Source organism: Atractosteus spatula, chromosome 6 (genome assembly GCF_055471065.1).
Source record: "Atractosteus spatula isolate fAtrSpa1 chromosome 6, fAtrSpa1.hap1, whole genome shotgun sequence".
NCBI lineage: Eukaryota > Metazoa > Chordata > Actinopteri > Semionotiformes > Lepisosteidae > Atractosteus > Atractosteus spatula.
In genome coordinates this window covers 3,023,931-3,030,036 of record NC_142711.1, presented here as the reverse complement: position 1 = coordinate 3,030,036, position 6,106 = coordinate 3,023,931, and positions in this window count along the sequence as shown.

The window sequence follows — 6,106 nt, the reverse complement described above, 5'->3', positions numbered from 1 at the left end:
AATCAAACCTGCAAGAGGATCACATTTAATAATAGAAATAAGTGCAAAGTTAAGCAGGCAACGGACCTCTTAGACTTCTGTGTTTTAGGGCAAATTTATACATCGCTTTAAACCTAAAACCTTTTTTTTAATTGCAAATATCTTGTCATTCTCTTCTCGTATTCTAAAATGACAGAGGCAATTACAACATTTGTAGATCAGTATTTCTTCAATTTTATTTTGTGGCTTTTTCCTCCAGAGCAGATCTGTCTCTGTTGTTCACTAAAAGAGCTAGACACTAATGCTCGAAGACAGCTCTCCTTTGTCTAAAGGAAATTCAGAGTCCCAGACAGAAAAAAAAAATCTTTTGATACTTGGGTCGAGTCTGAGCCCCTGGGTTAGTGTCATTTTAGAGAAAGCATATTTTACAATCAGTTTTAGTCGTTATTCGGTTTTTTTTTTAACTTGAAGTCACAAGATCTGCTAAAATGCACTTAAGTAAATAGACAGACTCGTTGTTCTGGAGCCTCATCAACAGCATTCAAACCTTCAGATCCCACTGACAGACAGTTCCTAGAGCAAGAAGCCAGGTCCGGCTAGCTCACTCCCAAGTGTTAGTGCACTTTCCAGTCTAGTCGCAAGGATGGGCAACTTCCGTAAGGAATCTTGGAGCAATTTCGGTTTATTATTTTCAACTGGAAACTGATTAATAGCTGAAAAAAGAACCCGGGACCCTGCGACTTTGGGGGACTGACGTTGTGCTGTGCCGGACGGTGTTCCGGTGAGCTGAGCCGGGACGCCCCGGGCTCTGTGTGTAGTTGCGCGTTGCGGTAGGGGTGCGAGCATCGTCCCCGCAACACAGAGGGCTGACCGCTGCTTCTCAACACACAGCCATGAGCAGGGGACAGAGAGAAATTCAAGGGCGGACGTCGGATGGTGACGTCTTAAATAAAAGAAATATAAGGGGATCGACGCAAACGATCTCGTCAGCTGATCATTAATTAAAAAAAATAGAAAACCTCCTGACGAAATACAGTTGAGGACATTACGGGACTGTCTCGTCAAACTTCAGGGCTAAGGTCAATCAAAGTCTTGGCCTATGGCCATGGTCAGTACATTACAAAACCACAGACACTTCATTGCGTTTATGTGCCTTCGGAAAGGAACTGAACTACGGGCCGCCACCTCCGGGTGGGTTATAATTTTATTTCTAAGGCGCAACTGCGGCAAAGGCGGAGAAAAAACTGGACAGAAAATACAATTCCCCTCTCAGACAACATGGACAACAGGTCCTGAAGGATATGTCGTTTGCCGACTTGAGAAGCAGGTCAAAATCTCTGAAGATTTTGGCAGCCTACCGGTCAGAGATTCACCCACACACGATTCCCGTCTGCGGAGTGAGAAAAAACAACCTTGGCTTGTAGACAATAAACAAAAATACTGCTCTAAAACTACTCTGGGTTATCCTTGCACTCCATACGTACTCATGTCTGACGTTCACTTGCACACAGTCTAACGTATGCGGCGCTTAGATTTCTATATTTGGGGACTTCAGATTTCAGTAAAGTGTCCTTTCCTCCGCTGTGGTCGTCCATAAGCGGAATGCCACGCTGCTGTCACAATGACATTACCAGCTCCCTCCCGGCAAAGGGAAAAGGCCAAAAATGCATCTGTCCTGTCGGACAATATCTTGACACATCAATCAGCAGACTGCGGGATTCCCCAAACTGAAACTCGTTTTTAGAACTGGTAGTTATTAAAATACCCAAGGGTCTTCAGTTATTTACATCTCAGTATAGACGCGATCGTAGACTCGAAATACTATCATATAGTAAACACGATTCTGTTACAATGTCTAAAGTTATTATATTGAAACTGTGCATTTTCTTTACAAAAAAACGTTTTTTTCGTTCAATACCTAACGTTTTCAATTCATGAAACGATGTAATAAATTATGTAAATATACGTTAGTGTAATTTATGTTTTTTCCGATAGTTTTCTTGCAATGGCAAAACGTTTTGAAACTGTTCAACTATTATTCTCACGCTGACTCAGTGTATTTGCAGATAGGCCAAAGTGTAACTTATCCCAGCACACAAATCAAGCGTATATACTTCTGGCGATTCCATCAATATATTCTTCTCGCCGAATTAAAATCATGATAAATGTTTCGCTTGGGATATAAAACAAAAAATATATAATTTAATGCGGTGAATATTTCAAAGTAATTTATATAACATCAGGGGGAGATTATTCACTGGTCCTTTAATGAACTGTCATGTAAATATTCTGTCTTATCAGATACTGAACAACGAAATAACTTAATTTCGTGATATCGGTTGGCGTTTGATCGAAAATCCATGTTTGGCATTCGGGTATCAGGATACAAGACGCCTTGTACAGATAATCATTATCAAGCTAAATGTACACACAAGACTGCAACATTTAAATCTTTCAGTGCAACTCAACTAACACGGAATAAAGTTTAGTGCTTAGAATTACACATATAGATTATAAGGGAAAAAGTGCCTTGATGTATTTGCAGGGCAAATAACAGTGGAGAGAAACCAAACTACAAAACCGTGTATGTAAGATAATTACAAAACAAAATATTGTAGTGTGATGATGATCAAATACAAAATAATGAGTTGGAATCTTAATAACTATACTGTACATAAATTCTTATTTAGCAATCGAATTGTATTACTCTCATTGGTGTTCAAAAAGCACAAAATAAATTGTTCCAAAAGCAATAGAACGCAACACAATGACACATGGTGTATTATTGTCCGCATGCTCTTTTAAATTCCACATACGACGTATTAATGTTTTTTAATAGTCGATATTATTTGTGACAAATGATGTTAATAATCCCATATCCTGTACCTGGCAAAACAAGTTTACGTTTCAAAACAAACGATAAATACACGTACAAAAAAAGTGTGCTTCTTATTAACTTGGGTTATATACTTGTATAATGCGCTTTGGAACCACAATACATATCTGCATCCCGAGTTGTCAAAGTTGCATTAACACATTGAAGATCACACTTCAGTCAGTATGAAACTTCTAATGAATAAGTACCTTCATCAGGATACTCAATTAGGAATTCGGAGACTTTGTATAAGTAAAAGTCTATTGTTAGGTATCGTGTCTTAAATTTACTTTTCCGATAACAACTACCATTCTGAATTTAGCAAAATAAATATTTTAAATTGTCTCCCTATTATTTTAATTATATTATTACATTTAACCAGGTCTGGGTCGTTAGAAGTCATGTATACAACATTAGTTTACTTTTAATTTAGTTATGAATTTCTACCTTGTCAATGAAAACAGAAAATGCTATAATGACTCCCTGTTACAGGTTTGTTTCGATATTGTACGTTAGCCCCCAAATTTGGAAATAGTATGAAGTATTTTAACAACCGCAGGCAATGCAATATTATTGAACAGAATATTAAAACACAAAAAACGAAACCAGCAACGAAATATTGTAAAATACATCAAATAAAAACTAAACGTTTATACACCCAATTTGGAAACATTTGTTGTTGATTTTTATATATTAAACATAACCTCGGTTAATAGGGGGGAAAATAATTTGCTTGTATAATGATCATCAACACATGTCACTACAAAATAAACTTTTTACACGTGCTTTCCGACCTAGCTTTCGTCAAATATTAATGAATAAAACAACATCGACCTGAAGGAGAATTGAAGTTAAATGTTGGATTATTACTCATCTGTTCCCTCAGTTTATCTATTTTGTTGGTGCCAGTCCTGATCAGCCGGTCCTGGTTAATGTGAAGATAGCAGGCTAGGAGACAGAGAGGCGTCCGGCTCCCTTTCCTCGGAGTCATTCTTTAGCAGTTACTGTCAAAGCAGCAGAGAAAATGGCAACACACCGAGCAACACCTCATCACTCTTGAAGCTCGGTGAAGCTGGACGGGCAGAGGAGCAGAGACTTCAAATCCAGCGTGCATTCTGCACACTTTCTGGAAAAAAAAGAGACAGAAATGTTGTATCCATGTGACTCTTTGGCTGTGTACCTAGTAGATACCTTCAAAGTGTGCTCTGCGCGATGTCGTCTATCAGGGCGAAAGAAAGTTCTTATATCTACCGGGCGCATGTCTCTCTTGTCTCTCTCAACAGCCATTGTTCGAAAAGAATTAATTCACTCGCTTTTCTGCTTCATTAAAATCGCATAACTGGAACTGCCAGGAATAAATTAAGATTGGTGTGTGAACGGCTATGTTCAGGGATATAGTCCAATAAGAAAATGTTTAACAGTTTAAGAAAAGTTTAAGAAGTCTAGTATGGAGACTAACCATATTTTTATTTTTTTTCTGTGAGTAACGAATACTTCGCTGAATAAATAGATCGCAGTACATTTCGTTTGTTAATACTGGACCACTAAACGCCGTGTTTCATTACCTTACAAAAAGTGAAAGGAAGGGCAAATAGTTTAAAAGAATGCGTTGATCTGCAGAAATGCGTACTATTTCTAAACGGCTTGATAACATTTTAGATTTCTAAAAATAAAAGTAAAAGAAGAATGAACATTGTTTAAACACTCTTCTCAATAAAAGAAGACAAACAGAGGGCAGATAACAATATAGCTATGTCTTGTCCGTGGCGCTGGCACGCACGGCCCCGACACTGATACTGCAACGGTGACCTGCAATTTACCCCGAAACACCGCAATTTACAGATTATCCTTCAGTTTGTTTTATAGCCAGACTGCAAACAGTAAAAGGGCATTTGATATTCCCCTGTCGACTCAGAACTCAGCAGAAAACAGCTTTCTGTTCTCTCCAACACGGACACGTCACAGCAACTTGGATCGAAAGCGGAGACTGCGCAGAGATGTAGTCGTTTCTATGAATAATGTAATTGTTACTCTTGTATTGTCACCTCTAAGTGCAATGCCTCTTATACCCACTGAGTAAATTAGCATCAAGTTCAAAGCAAATCCCTTTAAAATACATGAAGCGTGCTGGTGAGTTCGTGCTGCACAGGGCTGGAGCTCTTCTCAGAGAGCAACAAGGTGCTTGAGTTAAGTAAACTAATTAGCGGCTGGGAAAATGATTTGCATTACTGGCCCGACGAAAACGCTTTTTTAAAAAGAAATACACAAAAATAAAATCAGATGCGATATGATTCTACTTGTTCTTTAGAGCAGACAAGATTTGTGTTCATTGTAATCGGAGAACGAGAGTAGATGACTAATTCTCCTTTCTATTGTTCCAACAATAAAATAAAATTAGCACTACTATGTAGAGCAATCTACTCATATCTGAAATTATATATATATATTATACAACTCTCATGCTACTACATAAGCTTAACAATAATTTGAAGTTACTTGCCAAACCCAAGAATGCTACTCGGTTGAATATATTCTTTTATGTGGGGAATATCGGTGCTAATGAAATGTTTTGTTAATTGAAAACCAGTGGAATCCTTGTTATTATAACTGACTCTGCACAACAAACTGGAACCTAGGGGGAAGACAGCAGCTTGCTGTGCATAACTTGCGTAACGTAGTTTTTCTATTGAAATATTTTGTTTTTTTTAAATATTACTCATTTGTTGTTACCTAGTCTTTGTTACTATTAGAAGTACGATTACTTACTAAAATAAGTCTATAAATCCCTTCAATATACGATGATTTCGTTTCATCAGTGGGTCTAGTCCTACTCCTGGGTGTGCTACAGGAGTTTTACAAGCTCGTTTAACAAAGAAATTGGTATAATCGTCGATATTCGTTGAAATAATTAAATTGAGAAAATTAGCGACAGAAATGCATTTTGTTGTAGGCCTCTGCTTTTCCACAGAATGCAATGGACCTATTTATTATTGAAGCCTTTTTCGTCCGTACAGAGCGCTGAGAGGATTTGATCGTCTGCGCGTAATCTGCCCTTTTCGTTATTCCGCAGGTTCGCTCTTGATCAAGGTGCTAATGCTTGTGCAAAGCTTTCTGTGTTAACGTGAATGATTGTATTAGAGTGTGGCCCTTTTTTCGTGCGGTCTCGGAGACTAGCACCCCTGCGGCGCGCTCTGTATTTGCTCAGAGTAACTTGAATCCAATCAGAGACCAGCCTCGCAGTTTCCATCCGCT